Source organism: Eleutherodactylus coqui, chromosome 5 (genome assembly GCF_035609145.1).
Source record: "Eleutherodactylus coqui strain aEleCoq1 chromosome 5, aEleCoq1.hap1, whole genome shotgun sequence".
NCBI lineage: Eukaryota > Metazoa > Chordata > Amphibia > Anura > Eleutherodactylidae > Eleutherodactylus > Eleutherodactylus coqui.
In genome coordinates, this window is record NC_089841.1 from 118,636,196 (window position 1) to 118,653,917 (window position 17,722).

General features: G+C 46.6%; 1 protein-coding gene across 4 annotated transcripts in view; it reads left to right on the plus strand.

Annotated features, from left to right (window-relative positions):
* Window positions 1-17,722, plus strand: part of APC (APC regulator of WNT signaling pathway) — a 108,041-nt gene that overhangs the window by 30,266 nt on the left and 60,053 nt on the right. The window lies entirely within an intron of this gene.

Here is a 17,722-nt window from a genome sequence, read left to right on the forward strand (position 1 = left end):
AGTGTATCCTGGCCTGACCTCCGGTCCCTGGCCCCGGACCTGGGGCATCATACACATGTGAATTGGACCGAGCCAGAGACGGTGGGGTTAGCCTCTAGCAGACGGAAGACCCCTTGCAGATGGGAAACATAAGCTCTAAAAATGATTTGAGGGGAAATGATTCGGCCGTCCCCGGCTAGTGAGTAGTCGGTTATTTTGGTGAAATAATCAGTAATTGGCAGCAGCGGGTGATTAGTGTATGTGTGATGCTGTTGTTTATAAATCTAGTTGTGTTCCACAGCGCAGACATGTAATAGAGCTCTGATCCTCTATTACTGATGGAAGATACTACAGAATCCTGGTCTGTTTGTGATGATTTTAGTGTTGGTGGGCGACCAGCAGTCGTAGCCAGATATGATAAGTGGATGATCTCAGCGCGGCTCTACAATGCCAGTAATACTTATTGGAACCCAAGCTGTGTGAGTCACTGCTGGTCCTCATGAGTCAGGCATTGCACAACTCCTCGCTGGCACCCCACACTGTCCCCGGCCAGTCACTCTGCAATGTCCTGTTGGCAGGGTTAAGTAGTGCCATGTCGTTCAGCTCTGAATGTTAAGTCTATGTACCCACATTAAGCCTCCAGAGGATAGTGTTTCCATATCCAATATGACTCACATTGACTAAGTAAGCTGAACCTGGGATTCCAGCATCCCAGCATCCGTTCTGTCCTTGTGCTATAAAGGCCTGATCGTTATGTGTTAGGGGTGGAGAGGTGCTAATTATGTAGCCACTGACCTCTTGGATTATACATACAATATGCTATTAAGTTCATTGGTTTTCTATTAAATTGGCCCCAGCGAGTGTATTAGATTGGGAGCCCCATTGGAGCCAAGGCTGGTGTTAGCGCTCACCTTTCTGTATTGCAACTTTGTAACGTCTTAAGTATTGTTTAGCTCACTGGCCATATGGAAAACAAAAAAGAATACCTTCTATCTTATTTTTTCATATGAAGCTCTGTGAATGCCAGTGAAGGCCGGTTGGTTCTGGTGTAGGGAATCCTGATGCTTCCTTCAGCTATCCCGAATCTAGAATAGCTCTGAGAACTTTCTTTTTTTTCTTTTTTTGGAGTCCAGCCCCCCTGCCATAAGACAAGATCTAGTCCTATACTCCCCTCTCCCCGCTGTGTCCTGCACCGCCGCTCCGGTTCTCCCTACTGATTTCACATTTACAGGCGTCTCCAGCCTGTGATATTCCGGAAACAGCGGGACTGCAGCCTGTAAATAAACACTGGGAGCCAGGACTGAGCGGCAGCACGGAAGATGCGGGAAGAGGTGAGTATATGACTATTTTTTTTTATGGCAGCTGGATTTAATGTGCAAAAAAAATTAAGTAAGTCTCTGAATATAGCTTTAAATAGGAAGCGATCTCAGTGTTCAGTGAACAGGGTATTGGCCTCAGAACATCACTGCAAGGGGCCTATTGTTTGCAAGTGAGGCCAATGTAAAGCTGCCCAGACACTTCGATCAGTCAGTTTTGGCCCTTTCAACTGGCTATTGTTTGGATAGGTGTGAACGATTGTTGGCTACAGCCGATGTCAGACTAGGGTCTTCCAAAAATGTGATCCAAAATGTTGAAAAATGTCAGCTGAATGACTGAAAATAGAAGTACACAGCATGATCGGGCGCGTTCAACTGATCGTTTGCCATTTGTAGAAGCCCACTGTATTTGTTTTGAGGGGCTTTTGCACTGCCGTCTTCTGGAGCCTTGTACTGTCTAACATACAGCCCTATAATGGCCTATGAGGCTGGTCACATGGCTTACGTTTCACACAACCCATGCTCCATATGAAAGATATGATGAGTAGTACATGCAGTAAATGGGTTGCAGGAACGTTGCACAGCATGTGAATCCTGTACGTATGCTTGCAGCGTTTTTTCGCACATGGCTTACAGGTGGATCTGCATAAGGATTAGCCCCATTGTCATGAAGTAGGACTTAATCCGCAGCTTCTCCATGCTTATAGAGCATCGTGTATATTCGTCATTGCTATGTGTGAACGGGGTATTAAATATCCCATTCACTTGCATTGGATACAGAATGTTAGCAGATTTCGTCGTGGAATTTGTGCCAAAATCCTCTTCAAATCCCCGAATACATAAACCTACCATAACTGCGCTTGTATTTTTAAAGAGGACCTGTCACATCTTTTAGCATGTGGGACTGACTACACACCATCTCAGCACGCCTCTATATGTATTCAGCGCATTCGCGGAAGGTCCATGCTCCTTCATAGAAATGTACGCCTGGCTGCTCCCCCTCCTGGCAAGTCCTGCCCACTTTTTAAAAAGTGGCAGGGCAGGTGCAGACAAAAGAAAAGTCACAAACTTTTTGCAACTTTTGTATGCCTGTATTCTGGCGTACAGCTTTTGGTAAATGTTCCCCAATGTTCCTAATTCCCATCACTGTGTGTGTTTTTTAAGTTAGTAAAAAGATTTGTAGACTGGTGGAGTACACTTGTTATATAACAAAATCAAGCACCTAGATGTTGTCATTTTGCTGCAAAACTCGGCATATCTCAGGCAGATATGCAAATGATTAGAGTTGTCGTGTGATTAGATGAACAGTCTTGACATCTGAGGACCTAAAACTGGTTCCTTGGCCTATACAAAGGCTCTCAGAGGCTACTTGTGTTGTAGACCTTTTTTTCTACTTGTGTAGAGCTTGTTGACCACTAGACGTGCCTATATGACACAATCAAAGAGGTTTCACCCAGTTAACAGAGCTTGATAGGCATGCATTATTGGTGTGAGAAGCTGGATGGTCAAATGGACAAATTTCCCACCACCTGGGCTGTTCTGACCAGACTGGTAGGAGGTGTTGGGAACAATGGATGTGTGAGGGCACACAAGGTGACCAGGATCAAGACACCCTTGAAAGATCAGCAGTAGAGAGGATCGTCTGATCGCCTGACAATCATGAGCAGCTCCAACTGTTTTATTGTCCGCCATCCAGAGACAGGTGGCACCATGATTACAGGCCCCTGTGTCTGTCTGATCCATTTCCAGGCACTTGGCTAAAGGACATTTGGTCTCGTGGTGCCCATTATGTGTACTGCCTTGTTTCCCACCCACCATCACCTCCATTTGCAGTGGTGTCGTGAATGATGAAAGTGGACTGCTACAGATTGGAATGAGGTTGTTTTCAGCGATGATTTGAGGTATGGTTTGGGTACCGCCAACAGCTGTGTTAGTGTCTGGAGACCTCGGGTTGAGCGCCTGAATCCTGTCTTTGCTGTTGAGCAGCACACTGCCCCCACTGCTGGTGTGATGGTCTGGGGGCATCACATAAGGCAGTCGGTCACCCCTAGTAGTGGTATGAGGGACAATGACAGCTCAGCGATATGTTCAGGACATCCTGCAGCCACATGTGTTCTTCTCATGGCGGCTTCCAAGAGGCATTTTCCAGCAGGATAATGCTCGATCACACACACAAGGGTGTCACAGGAATGTCCCCACAACATTGGCATACTTCTGTGGCTGCCTGGTCACCAGATTTATCACCAATAGAATGTGTATGGGACTATTTGGGACACCAACTTCAGCAGTCTTCAAAGAGTTTGCACAATCCAGAGGCTTAGTTACAGAAAATGTGTACCAATATCCTGCTGGATAACATGTGAAACCTGTATACCTCAGTGCCCGTCCGTATCACATCTTCTATCCAACCTAGAGGCAGTACAACAGGGTACTAGAGCCTCCATGCCTCCCCGTATCACATCTTGTATCCAAGCTAGAGCTAGTACAACCGAGTACTAGAGCCTCCATGCCCCCCCCCCCCCCTCGTATCATCTTACATCCAAGCTAGAGGCAGTACAACAGGGTACTAGAGCCTCCATGCCCGCCTGTATCACATCTTGTATCCAAGCTAGAGGCGGTACAACAGGGCACTAGACCCTTGATGCCCACCTGTATCACATCTTGTATCCAAGCTAAAGGCGGTAGAACAGGGTACTAGAGCCCCCATGCCACCCCTATCACATCTCACATCCAAGTTAAAGGCGGTACAACAGGGTACTAGAGCCCCCATGCCCACTCGTATCATATCTTACATTCAAGCTAGAGGCGGTACAACAGGGTACTATGGCTTATGGTGATAATCCGGCTGGTCTTGTTTCCGGCTCATGGTCATGGCAGTTTACATCACCCATTGGATCTCCTGGTGTCTGCTGATGTAGGCCTAATCTGCACATAAACACAAATCTTTTAGAACAGCTCCATTAACAGTTGAATTATCACTGAAAAGATTGAGTTTGGTCTAAACAATTATTATTATTGTGTGATGAGCAAATTATTTTTTCCAGCACAACAAAACTCGTTGCCCTCTTTGAAGAGTCCGGTGCGTTTCTTGTATGATGGGCTGGATTTTCATTGCTCTTAGGTGATAAATCTGTTGCCATGGATACGGGTTATTGGCAAGTGTGCTTGTTATCTAGTTTTAGTGCCCAAATGATATGTTCTTCTCTGGAGCCCATTAGGACTTGCTAGTGCAGATACATTGTGTATGTGGACGGCTTTGTACTGCGGCCTGTAGCTGATCCTGCCACGCATTCTAATGAGTGTGTAGAACCTTCCGGTAGCTGCATGCTAACATTAGCGGAGGAGGCTGGGAAGAATGCTCTAACACTTGTTACATGTAGTTGATCATTTTGGTTTAGCTATCACGTTTCTATAGTCTTATTCTGTCACTTTCAAAATAATATGGGAAACCCTAGCCTTTTATTGCTGGTGGCCATATGATAAATGTCTTCCCAGTGGGAGAGTCCTAATATCTGTAATTGTATCTACCGTGTTTCCCCGAAAATAAGACACCGTCTTATATTAATTTTTGCCCCCAGAGAGGCAGTGTGTCTTATTTTCAGGGGTAGTCCTAATACTCACCTAGCAGCCAGCGTTCCGGTCCCTCGCAGTGGTCTCCGGCGCTGCTGCAGGCTTTCTATAGTCCTGAACGTCAACAAAGCATTTCTTCCTGGTAGTGGGGCTTGAATACACCACCTCCAGCAAGCGATTGCTCTGATTGGCTGATGCGGCACTCGACGAACCAATCAGAGCCGGTGCTCAATTAGCCAATCACAGCCCTTCATTGAATAGCTGTAATTGGTTAATCGAGCGCCAGCTCTGATTGGCTGACGCGGCGCTTGATGAACCAATTGGAGCAATTGCTTGCTGGAGGTGGGGTATTGAAATCCCGCTACCAAGAAGAAATGCACTGTCGGCGTTCAGCCTGTCGCAGCCCAGCGAGGGACCCGAACGCCATCTGCTAGGTGCGTATTGCTTTTTTTTTTTTCATGTAGCTTAGCTAGGACTTATTTTCGGGGGATGGCTTATATTTCAAGCACTCTCTGAAAATCAGAATTGGGCTTATTATCGGGGTAGCTCTTATTTTGGGGGGAACACAGTATGTATCTTGGATGCTTAAAGTGATTTTTCGGGCTACAAAATCTCATTTACCCCTGTCTATGTGCAGCAGTGCCCTCATAATCTTCTTTTTCTCACTGTTGGTTTACTAATCCGTACTTTATAACATTCTGACCTTGCTGTGCTTGAAATCTACTCTTCATGCCTGAAGCCCTAGATATCCTGTGATAGACTTGTTATACACAGCAGCCAATCAGAAGAGGGAGAGCAGCAGCCTCAACCACTAATAATGTGTCTCTTGGAACCAATTATGAGATGGGGGTGTGTCTCAGACTCCTTCAGGCTCCCTGTAGACATCAGAGATCTGTCCTAGCACAGAGGAGATAAAAGCAGTGAAGGATTACAAAGCATTACATTTTGTAATGACACAGTTTGTATCAGTCGAGAATGCGCACTCATCAGTAACTGGCAATGGGGCATTGTGGGAGACATAGTTTTTGTACTCCCCGGTGCCCATTGATTTTAATTACAATATAGAAATCGGAAGCTGTCTGGTAAGCAGCGGGGGTGCAGCTCAGCAAAACGAGGTACTGAAGTTCAGTTTGATGATTTAGGTGCATATTTGGTGTAAAGGCAATAAGTGGAATCTTTAGGGAAATTTTTAAAACTTTGCCTAGTCTCCGGAATACCCCTGTAAATTACCTGTACAAACTAGATGAATGTTGGCTGGGCCAGCCGGCCCCCTCGTGTGTAAGGGGGTTAATTGTAGATGTCAAGAAAGATGGAACAGGCATATTGGACTTCAACATATCCGATTCTTTGTTGTCATCCCGAGTGTCTGGCAGCAGCTTATTCCACCTAACATATGCACAATTAGCCGAGTCCTGCACGCTCATATATGGGGAAGTCAGGAAGAATAGCTAATTGGCCAAACTAGATTTTCGCTATTAAGGGTACATTCACATAATCTCTGGAGGGTCAGTTCAGAACTTCCTTTACTGATTTCCACTAGATAATCAGCGCTATTTTGTCTTGTTAATTCTGACAAAACGCTGGACTGCTGGCTGGAAATTAAATGGACCCCATTATAGTCAATGAGGGTCCATTTGGCGCAGTTTGGTGCTGTCATAATAAACATTTGGCTAGGGGGTGCCGTTTTCCTGCTTCCTGAATGGATCATTAAAATGGAACATGAATTTTCAGCAACATAAAGCTGTAACAGTCAAGAAATATAATAGAAACATTCACGCAGTGACGTCATTTATTCTGAGGGGGACATGAGATCCCTGTTCTCGAGATTAACAGCGGTCCCATGGGTAAGACCCCACATCAATCAGCCAGTTACCCCCATCCTGTGGAGAGGAGATAATTTGTAATCTCTTCTTTATATCTCTTTAACCCTTTCCAATCCACTGTCTGGCCTCTGAACACATTTTAATTTAAGGCTGTACAGCTCCGATGTTGGAAGACGTCCGTCTGGGTTCTCTTACTGTATATTGCCAGCCTCTCTGCTGTCGGAGCCTATCCAACGTGTCACCTCATGCAGTACTGGCTTTAGCCAGCATATAGCGCCATTGTATAATGGCAGAAAAAGAGTAAGCCCCCTAGGAAAACCACGATACAAATTGGATTGCAAAGGGTTAACTGACACCCCCAAGGATCTGAAGTTGCACACGGCATTCTAGTATCTTGGCCAAATGGGTGGTTGGAAGCAAGAACAATTTACAGTAAAATATAGTATGGCTGTGATAATTGCCCCAAATCACTTTTTACATATAGTATTGTAATTACTGATATCGCTTATTAGCTTTCTAGTCAACAGGGGTCTATTTGGCACAGTTTGGTTCCGTCATAAGACCCATTCAGCTAGGGTGAGCTGTTTTACTGCTCCCCAAACGGAGCAGGAAAATGGAACCCCCCATGGCTGATATGAGCGAGCCCTAAAGTGTACGACCGCTTCTAGCCCTGACTTGGTCAGCGATCAGCCGACTCTTTTTCTTTGTTGCCTTAGTTAACACTAAAGTTTGTATTCTATTTTTTGACTGTTACATCTTTTTGTTGCTGATAATATTCACTCTCATCTGTATGACAGCAGTAGTCCTGGGGAGCCGGTGGGCACAATCGAGGAGCGCATGCAATGTCTTTATTAACCCAAAGATGACTGCTATGCACTTTACCTGTAAAGCTGGTACAAGCCCTTTATCTCCTATCCACAGGAGATAGGGGATAACTTGCTGATCTGTGGGGGTCTCACCGCTGAGACTCCCTGCTGATTTTGAGAATGGGGGGTCCTGTGTCCCTTGTCCCCACTGTGGGGGTTACTGCAATGGAGCGCAGGTTGACACTCCGTTCACTTTTAATGGGACTGTCATGTTACCTGTGCAGCCAGTGCTGTGTTATCTCTATCAGCCCCATTGGAATGAATGGGACGCTGACCATACATGCTTGGCCTGGCCAGCGGTTCACTTATTTTGATGTCACAGCGAAGAAAGAAGCGACCCCCGTAGTGACTGGCATAGGGGGACATGGGATCCCTGTTCTCTGGACTGGCAGCGGTCTCATCGGTAAGACCCCACATCAATCAGCAAGTTAACCCCAACCCGTGGAGAGGAAATAATCTGTAATCTTGGCACAACCCCTTTGAAGTGACGCTCCAATCCAAAGTTCAGATTTGACCATACATGACGCCTACTGCTGTATCTCCTCATAAGATAAATTTCACGTGTTACTTTTCTACACATATAAAGACTTGGTTGTGTCTCTATTGTGGAGAAGGCTTTATGCTGGATGTTGACTCATTGTGCCCCCTCACTGCCCGCTGCCGCTGCTGAGGACCCTCATCCAAGTTTTCTGGTTCTACTAGAAGACAGGCATTTCCTGTTCTCATCATGGCTGTTGTGTCCATTGAATGACATTGCGGGCCGGACACAGGAAATGGGAATGTTTCTGTCCATATAAAAATAGCTGCGCAGATTACAGGGAAACAGTCCTTTTGTTGTCCTGATTAAATTTGAGCAGAATTGTTCCTTTGTTTCTTACTAGGGTAAAGGCTATGGGGCTGTGACTAATGATGATTTGGGGGAAAGGACACGGCCTTGTGCCTTTTTTAGATTTTAGCTGAAAGATGAAGACATTGGCATCCCTCATCTTAGAGGGGTTTATATTCCTAGTGGATATCAAGCATTGAAGAAGGGGATCGGCAACTGGTGTTGGCCAACCTGGTGTCCCTCAAGGCCCCTTAGTTGTAGTATTGTTGGCTGGCCACTGATTATACAATAATGGCAGATATTACTGATTAAATGTATTTGATGGGGAAACCTTGTTTAATAGATAAAGGAAATTTCCATAATGACTGTGTACTTGTTCTTTCTGCGCATTTATAATTTCAGCATACAGTGCTTGGCAATCGTCCGAGAGATGCCTGTTGAATCATTACGATCACCGCAGCTTGGACGGGCTAATAGAGGATATTATCATGTGAGGAATGAGACTCTAGACACCCTGTCACCACATGTGCTGGAATGAAGCAGATCTCATGTGGAATCATCATGTGTGTCTATACAGGAAAAAGCCATCAGATCCAGGTTCCCCCAGCGGCAGGCCTCTATTCAGGGGCTCGCTAGTCCTAGAAGCCTCAGATCCACGTTCCCCCAGCGGCAGGCCTCTATTCAGGGGCTCACTAGTCCTAGAAGCCTCAGATCCAGGTTCCCCCAGCAGCAGGTCTCTATTCAGGGGCTCGCTAGTCCTAGAAGCCTCAGATCCACGTTCCCCCAGCGGCAGGCCTCTATTCAGGGGCTCACTAGTCCTAGAAGCCTCAGATCCAGGTTCCCCCAGCGGCAGGCCTCTATTCAGGGGCTCACTAGTCCTAGAAGCCTCAGATCCAGGTTCCCCAGCGGCAGGCCTCTATTCAGGGGCTCGCTAGTCCTAGAAGCCTCAGATCCAGGTTCCCCCAGCGGCAGGTCTCTATTCAGGGGCTCGCTAGTCCTAGAAGCCTCAGATCCACGTTCCCCCAGCAGCAGGCCTCTATTCAGGGGCTCACTAGTCCTAGAAGCCTCAGATCCAGGTTCCCCAGCGGCAGGCCTCTATTCAGGGGCTCGCTAGTCCTAGAAGCCTCAGATCCAGGTTCCCCCAGTGGCAGGTCTCTATTCAGGGGCTCGCTAGTCCTAGAAGCCTCAGATCCACGTTCCCCCAGCGGCAGGCCTCTATTCAGGGGCTCACTAGTCCTAGAAGCCTCAGATCCAGGTTCCCCCAGCGGCAGGTCTCTATTCAGGGGCTCACTAGTCCTAGAAGCCTCAGATCCAGGTTTCCCAGCGGCAGGTCTCTATTCAGGGGCTCACTAGTCCTAGAAGCCTCAGATCCACGTTCCCCAGCGGCAGGCCTCTATTCAGGGGCTCACTAGTCCTAGAAGCCTCAGATCCAGGTTCCCCAGCGGCAGGCCTCTATTCAGGGGCTCACTAGTCCTAGAAGCCTCAGATCCAGGTTCCCCCAGCGGCAGGCCTCTATTCAGGGGCTCACTAGTCCTAGAAACCTCAGATCCAGGTTCCCCAGCGGCAGGCCTCTATTCAGGGGCTCACTAGTCCTAGAAGCCTCAGATCCACGTTCCCCAGTGGCAGGCCTCTATTCAGGGGCTCACTAGTCCTAGAAACCTCAGATCCAGGTTCCCCAGCGGCAGGCCTCTATTCAGGGGCTCACTAGTCCTAGAAGCCTCAGATCCAGGTTCCCCCCCAGCGGCAGGTCTCTATTCAGGGGCTCACTAGTCCTAGAAGCCTCAGATCCAGGTTCCCCCAGCGGCAGGCCTCTATTCAGGGGCTCACTAGTCCTAGAAGCCATCACATCCAGGTTCCCCCAGCGGCAGGCCTCTATTCAGGGGCTCGCTAGTCCTATAGGCTTTAGACAGACAGCAGACCCCTTAGGAAAAAATAAGTAAGGACTATGAGCAGAAGTCTTAGATTTGATAAGTTTGTGTTTCTCTCTTGGATTGGGAGGGGATAGTATGTTACAGCCAACTATATGTGAAAAGCTGCAGTCTGTTCATGTCACATACAGCATTGGAGTAGATTGGTATCTGACGCACGTTCTGAGATGTTTTAAGATCCAAAATAAAGCATTCATTAACCCTTTTTTAGCTCTGAAATATATATATATCGGTAGTGCTACAAATCTTCCCTGGAGCAACAAGGGTAAAAATCAATTTCCTGCGGTTCTGGGAAGGAAGCAGCTGCAGCCCATTTTTCTCCAACCTACTGCAAACACTAATGTATGCGGAGCTGTTGTTACATGGCAGGTCAGCATTTTACTCCTCTCAGTTTGTGATTCTTATTGAGAGCTGATGCTGACGACTAATTAAATATATATACTTTTTTTGTTGACGCACCAAAGAGAAAATTACTTACCAGGAAAATGATCAAGAATACATATTTTTCATGTGTATTATGGGCTACAACATACAGCTTTATCCAATTGTATCACTCGTAGTTTTCTGTATACTGTACTTAGCTGTATTCCATCTTCTAGCGCAACCCCGCCTCCTCCCAATTTAGCCGGCAGGGAGCCCTCTTCCATTACTACTGGATAGCAAGGACATAGTTTGTAACACAAGGGGGATCAGACTGAGAAGTAGTGCAGTCATATTACATAAGTCAGATGTTTTGTCATTGAACTAAGGCTGGCCATGCACATTAGATAACTTGATGATCTGATATGTATGGGGGGTAGATGTTGGCTACGTCCATCACCTGTTGTGAATGGTGGACCCTGTGTTTATCCGCCTCCAGCATTAGGGTATCTTCACACATACTGGCAGACATTTCTGCAACTGAAAATCCATTCCATATGTTTGAATGGGGTTGTTTTGGCAGACTGGAGTAGACAAGAGGGGTAACCCCCCCCCCCCCCCCCCCCTCGCTGGCGTTCCTTGAGACTGACGCAGCGGCCGGCACTGGCTTCCCCTCTGACAGCTGCAAATCACTGGTCCTATCAGAATTATCTCTTAAGTCCTGGAGCGCAGAGCTTTTTTTCGTTTTTCCCTACCTGGTCCTTATAATCCTGTCTGCTGATGTCACTATAGTAAGGGCTAATGCCGTGTGTTATCCCGCAGCCATTAGGTTCTATTGAACCTAATAGCTCAATGGTCACGCTGCAGAATTCTACAGCGGAATTCTGCAGTGTGAAAGAAATCGCGGCATGTTCTAATTGTGAGCACAGCGGAAGTACCACGTGATTACGGGTCACCGCAAGCCGTGTCGTCGCCCCCAGGGCCAGAGTGAAAACTGCAAGATTTTAGGAGTCTTTTTTTATTTTTATGTAGATGATAAATTAATAAAACAAAAAAAATTATACAGAAAAATATTTTTAAAGGGATTATTCCATCAAAACACATTTATCACCTATTCATAGACTAAGTGATAAATTGTATGATCATTAAGGATCCAACCACTGTCACTCTTAGGGATCACGAAAACTGCCTACACTGACTCCCCCAGTGAGTGGCACTACAGTGTGCATGCCTGACCATCGCCCCACTCACTTCTATGGGACTGAAGAAAATAGCTGAGCGCTCCACTCTGTCTCCATAGACTGCAATAGGGTGGTGGCCATGCATACACAACGGTACCTTATTTACTCTACAGACTTGGGTGCATTATTCTTATGATCCTTGGGGCCCCGGGTGAGCATACATATATTTATCATGTGAATTGGGTATGAATGTTTTTGACGTTGTTAACCCCTTTAATGTAAAAATTTGTTAAGTAGAAGATAATTTTCTGTTGATAAACTGGACTCTAAAAACAGTCATTTTGTGACATGCTGACTTTAGTTGTTTTTTTGCAAGGGTGAGTAAGATCAATACAAACCGCTACATTGCTGCATCAACATAGCCGCCGTAGGGAAGTGATCAATATTCTCTACTTCCATTGCAGCCGCTGGTAATTGTGTAGCAGCACAGCTCATCCTTGTTACTCCGGCTGCTTGTAAAGCTGGACTAGTCTGAGAAGCAGAGGAATGGTTGGGTTCTGTGTGCTGTCAGCCCAGCGAATGGCTGAGAAAGCTATCCGACATCGGCATCCTTGCTAGGACATGAGTAATGCTATCTGGCAGTGATGCATTCCTCCGAGTCTGAGCTTCCTACTCTCGCCGCCGGCTAGTAAGTGCCGTCTAGCATGGCTTCGTGCAGTGTCTTGGAGGAGGGTAGCCCGCTCTGTATTCACTTCAGGACATGCACAGTCCAAGTGACCCAGAATATCTGCAGCGCTCCCACACTACATTGCCTATGGCCGGCTAGCATTGTTGAGGGCTTTTACATATACAGGAATTGACACAGAATTTTGGCACGAACATTGAGAATATCTTTAGCTTGTTTAAAATACTTAACATTTTCAAAGGATGTGCATGAGTGGAAAACATCTCCTTCACTGCCATATGGTGACTCAGCCATCAAGTATTGAAATCCAGATTTTACTTGTTTTCCTATGCAAGAAGAAATAATAAAGGGGTTCTGTCAATAAGGTAACCCCTTCTGGGCATAGAACTGTTGTACGGGGGCTTCCTCCACTCTGAACCCCCATCTAGGAAAACTGCTGACGGACAGTTAAGGTCCCTTTACACGGGATGACTGGCACAAAACTGTCCGACAGCTGTCCCACGGACTGCCGCCTATTGTTCCTGGGCTTACACAGGAGCAATAGTCATTCAAGTGAATGGAGGTGCATTGGCCAGGATCATTCTGGCCCACCTGCCTCCATTCACAGTAAACAGGAGTGGCTCGAATATTGAGCGACTCCTGTTTACACGGCCGGACAGTCGCTTGTTTTGTCTTTTTTTAAAATTTTTTATAGCTAAAAACTAGGGAGTGATTTCTCACTCTGTTCATGGGATGACTATCCCCTGAATTCCCAATTTCCAGCAAGAATTTGGACTATAATTCATATAAAGTACCCTGTACTCTTAATTTGGTGTCCTCCACCATAGGCTTGATTGAGGCAAATAAAAACTTTTTCATTTCAGAAGGGTTTCACCATTCTTGTACTGTAGGGATGTTTTGGAGTAATGTCTGTCTTCTGGCTACATACATGATAGATATTTGCTAGGGGTGACTGTCACAATATGTCTTTAAACAGTGGAAGCCCAAATAGCCAATGAGCTCCCTGTACTCTGAGAACAAAAGCAGGTTTCATCTGACTAGCACCTTAACTTCAGCTTTCCTACACTGTTTACTCAGTGACTGGGACTTCATTGGATATTTGGGCTTTCACTGTCCCAAGACATATTGTATGTGACAATCATCCCTACCAAATGTGTACTCTATGCATATGGCCCAAAGAAAGACATTAATTTGAAATGTTGAAACCCTGCTGAAATTAAATAAAGTCTAACAAGTTTCTATTTGCAGCCTAAAAAAGTTAGCGGTGCAATTCTTCTCTTCTTTATATGTCTTTACCGTAGACCCCCAAGGATCTGAGGTTTTACACAGCATTCTAGTATATTGGCCAAATAGATGGATGGAACCATTGACCTAGCTGATCTATGTTGTCCACATGTTGCATATTGCGTAATATGCTGTGCTAAAAGCCCATTGATTTCTATTGGGCCTCTCACACCTATGTTTTTGTTCATGCACATAATACGCATGTGGAAAAAAAGATAGCATGCCCTATTTTGGTGCATATTCCGCATGTACATGTATATTTGCAGTTTACTGTGTACTATACGCAGCATACACATGCCCGGGTGAGTGAGCCCTAGTTAGTCATGCGGATGGTATAACCAGTGGCTGGAGTAAAGGTGGTTTATATGTCGCTCACCCTCCTCGCCCACGTTTATTTAAATAAGCTTCTACAATGTTGTAAGACTATTAACAATGGTGTGACTGCTTATGTTCTTCATGGAAGTTGTGATTCAGTGCCAGATCTATTGTGCTATGATCCAAACAGTGACTGATGCACTCCATTGACTTGCAGTATAATTGTTGCAGTCATTACGTGATAGAAACCTCGACAGAACAGCAGCCTGTGAGCATCGGTGTGAGCCGAGCCCTAGATGTCAGAACGGCGCTGTCTCATTTCATAGATCTGTAAATTATGATGAGAATTCATCTATTCCCAGCCAAACAGTTGCTCAGCCATAGCTTGGTCATCATCGGGTCATGTCCAGCTTATCCAGTAAGTGGGCTAAAAAAGGAGCACATCGCGAAGAATGCTGCAAATGTGACTACTAGCCCGTGACAAGTGCTTCTCCAGCCGCACATTGCCATCATTTCCATTCTAACATAGTCGTGTCCAGCCTGTGGGCCTATTAAGAGCACTTGGCGCAGCTTCCTTCCTGCGGACATGGCCATGTATAAATAGCATGGAAACTCTTCTGCTGAAGGACTCGGCCGGCATGAACAATTATTGATGATGGATGGCGTTAACCGCTGTACAGAACTGGAATGGAAACAGTTCTGAATGAATCTGCAGCGTTGGTTCCTGAACGCTCCGTGTTCACACGGCGTGCACGCTGCGGACTTGGCACTGCAGATTTGGGTGCGTAAAATATGCTTCTTATTACAACTGAAACCAAGTAGATTCGATCTCAAGAAATCCGCACGATGCAGAAGAAATCTGCGACGTAAATTGACCTGCAGTGCCGATGCTGAATCCGCAATATGTCACTTCATGTTGTGGATGTTTACAGCAGATTTCAGTCCGTCAATTGATGCGCAAATCCGTATGTGACGCCTGCAGATGTGGCCACAGATTTGCTGTAGATTGTTCGCTTGATGGTAAAATTATCGTTTACTTTTTAATTAAGGTTTGTGTATATATTAAAATAAACTGAAGCAAGTAGATCTCGTAGGACTGGATACATTGTATGGAACATGGAACCATAAGGCTGGGTTCACACAGGGCGGATTTGCCGCTGAAATTCCGCATGGAATTTCGCTGCGGCAAATCCGCCTGCGGCCGCTAATCCCGGGATTAGCCAGCCATGTGGACGAGATTTCTCAGAAATCTCGTCCACACGGGACGGCCAATCCGCTGCGGTAAGTCAGGCATGAACCGCGGCTGCGGCTTTCGAATATGCAGCATGTCTGTTTATTTTTTATTTCCGCTGCAGACGCGCTCTCCTCTATGGGAGCGCCGGCCGCAACGGAGGAGCGAGCGGCCGGGCCGCTTCAAAGCCACCGCGGGGTTTTCCGCAGCGGTTCTACCGGCGGAAATCTCACAGTTTTTGCTGCGGCCAAACCACGGGATTTCCGGCGGGAATCCGCCCCGTGTGACCCCAGCCTTATACATTTCCTTTTGTAGTTTCAAATCATACCGTAGTTTATGCATTTCTACTTTTGATTTTATGATTCGTTAACTTTCAAATGGTAACATTTTAGTGACAACTTTCAACACAACCAAATTGAACTCCTTTGGGTGAATGCAGACCGCCGGCTCGGATTCTGGCTGCGAGATTCTCGCAGCGGGGTGTGACCCGTGCCCCCTGCAGTGACCTCTCGCCTACCAAGACGGCGTTTTCTCTCTCTGCTCTGCGATGTGTCGGCTGGCGCACATGCGCGGTGCAGAGCTGGCGCGTCAGCGGTGACGCAGCAGTGCGGGCCATGCAGAGGCTCGCACTGAAATAGGACATACGATTTTGTTATGGCGCGAGTTTTCATGCGGTCAAATCGCGGCTGTCTGCATAGAATTGCATAAACGAATGCAATCCTATGGCAGCGTGCAATGGCAGAAATTCTGCGCGGAATTTCCACCCATGTGCATTCAGCCTTTATAGGAGGTAACATTGATGGCTTCTCTTGATGATAAAATTATATTACGAAGTGAGAGAACTGCACTATTTGTACGGACCGGCTTTCATGTGGGGGTTCCCATGCGGACATCGTGTTTGTAAAACCGCAGCGTATAAATCATCGGTAACCAAGTTCTGTAGTTCTTCACATGCCGGTCTTGTAGTATACGGTACGTTGGGTGCCTCTTTACTGCACTGAAGCTGCGGCCCCAACGGCATCTCTCTGATGTGGACCCATGGCAGCCTCCAGTGCTGCGGCTGTATGAATACATGGTGGAGATGCCTCAGGCTTCCCTGTCCAAGATATTGAGAGGGCGTTCAAGCCCAAAAGGGGGGGGAGGGGTGATCTTAGCCTCATAAAGAATTTACCTAAGTGGCTCTTTTTACTACGAAGTGGCCCCCTTCTGGCTTGAATATTAGACATGATGTGTCTTTACACTATGGATAGGTACTTGTTGGGTTTATAAAGCCGTGACGTGTCCCAATGTGTAACAAGGGATTGTCTCTGTGTGGCCAGGATTTATCCGGAGAGTTGTGTTCGCTGTGGTTCGCACCTAGCACTGTATGCACAAAAGCACCATCATGCAATTTCGCTTCAAAGTGTAATTTAAAGGGAACCTGTCACTTGCCTAAAGTATCCTAAACTAAGTTATGGTGCTCTTAGGCAAGGTGACAGGGAGCATGATAATGATGTGTTTGTCATACTCACTGGTTTAGCGGAGCTCGCAGCTGAGGTCCGCGGTCTGAACAAAAATCTGACTCGGAGTCCCATGCACACGCTGTCCCATAAAAGTCTATGAGAGTGCATGCACGCAGGACTCTGAAGAGAGTCAGCTTTTTGTCCGGCGCAGACTACAGCGATGGGAACGTTCATAGAGATGAGCGAACGTACTCGGTAAGGCCAATTTCGCAATCGAGTACCGTGATTTTCGAGTACTTCACTACTCGGGTGAAAAGATTCGGGGGGCGCCGTGGGTGAGCGGGGGGTTGCAGAGGGGAGTGGGGGGGGGGGGGAGAGAGAGAGAGAGAGCTCCCACCTGTTCCGCGCTGGCCATGCCCTGCCCCCCGGCGACCCCCGAATCTTTTCACCCGAGTAGTGAAGTACTCAAAAATCGCGGTGCTCGATTGCGAAATCTGCCATACCGAGTACGTTCGCTCATCTCTACGTTTACATTGCTGACTAAAAATGTGAGCCAAGCAGAAGAGTAAAGGCACAATGCCTCCCAGCAACAAGGGCTCTGGATGATATGCTGTGCATAACGTACAACCATGTGGAAAAGCGCTCTCATATGCGATCATTCACAATTATTTTTGATCGCAGGTCTTTTCTGCGAAAAACCGCACTTGGAATCCGACCCGCCTGTGTGAGCCCATCAGTACATGTAAAAAAAATAAAATCAAACATGCATTACCATTTTTGCGCCATTTGTAAGCGAAGGTTTGCCCAAAATCAATCTTAAAATAATAGATCAAGGTGTGCAAAGTTCCATCAATACCACTGTCACGGGCCAATAAATCAGATTCCTGCATCCAGCGGCAATCTCAGCGATTCAGTG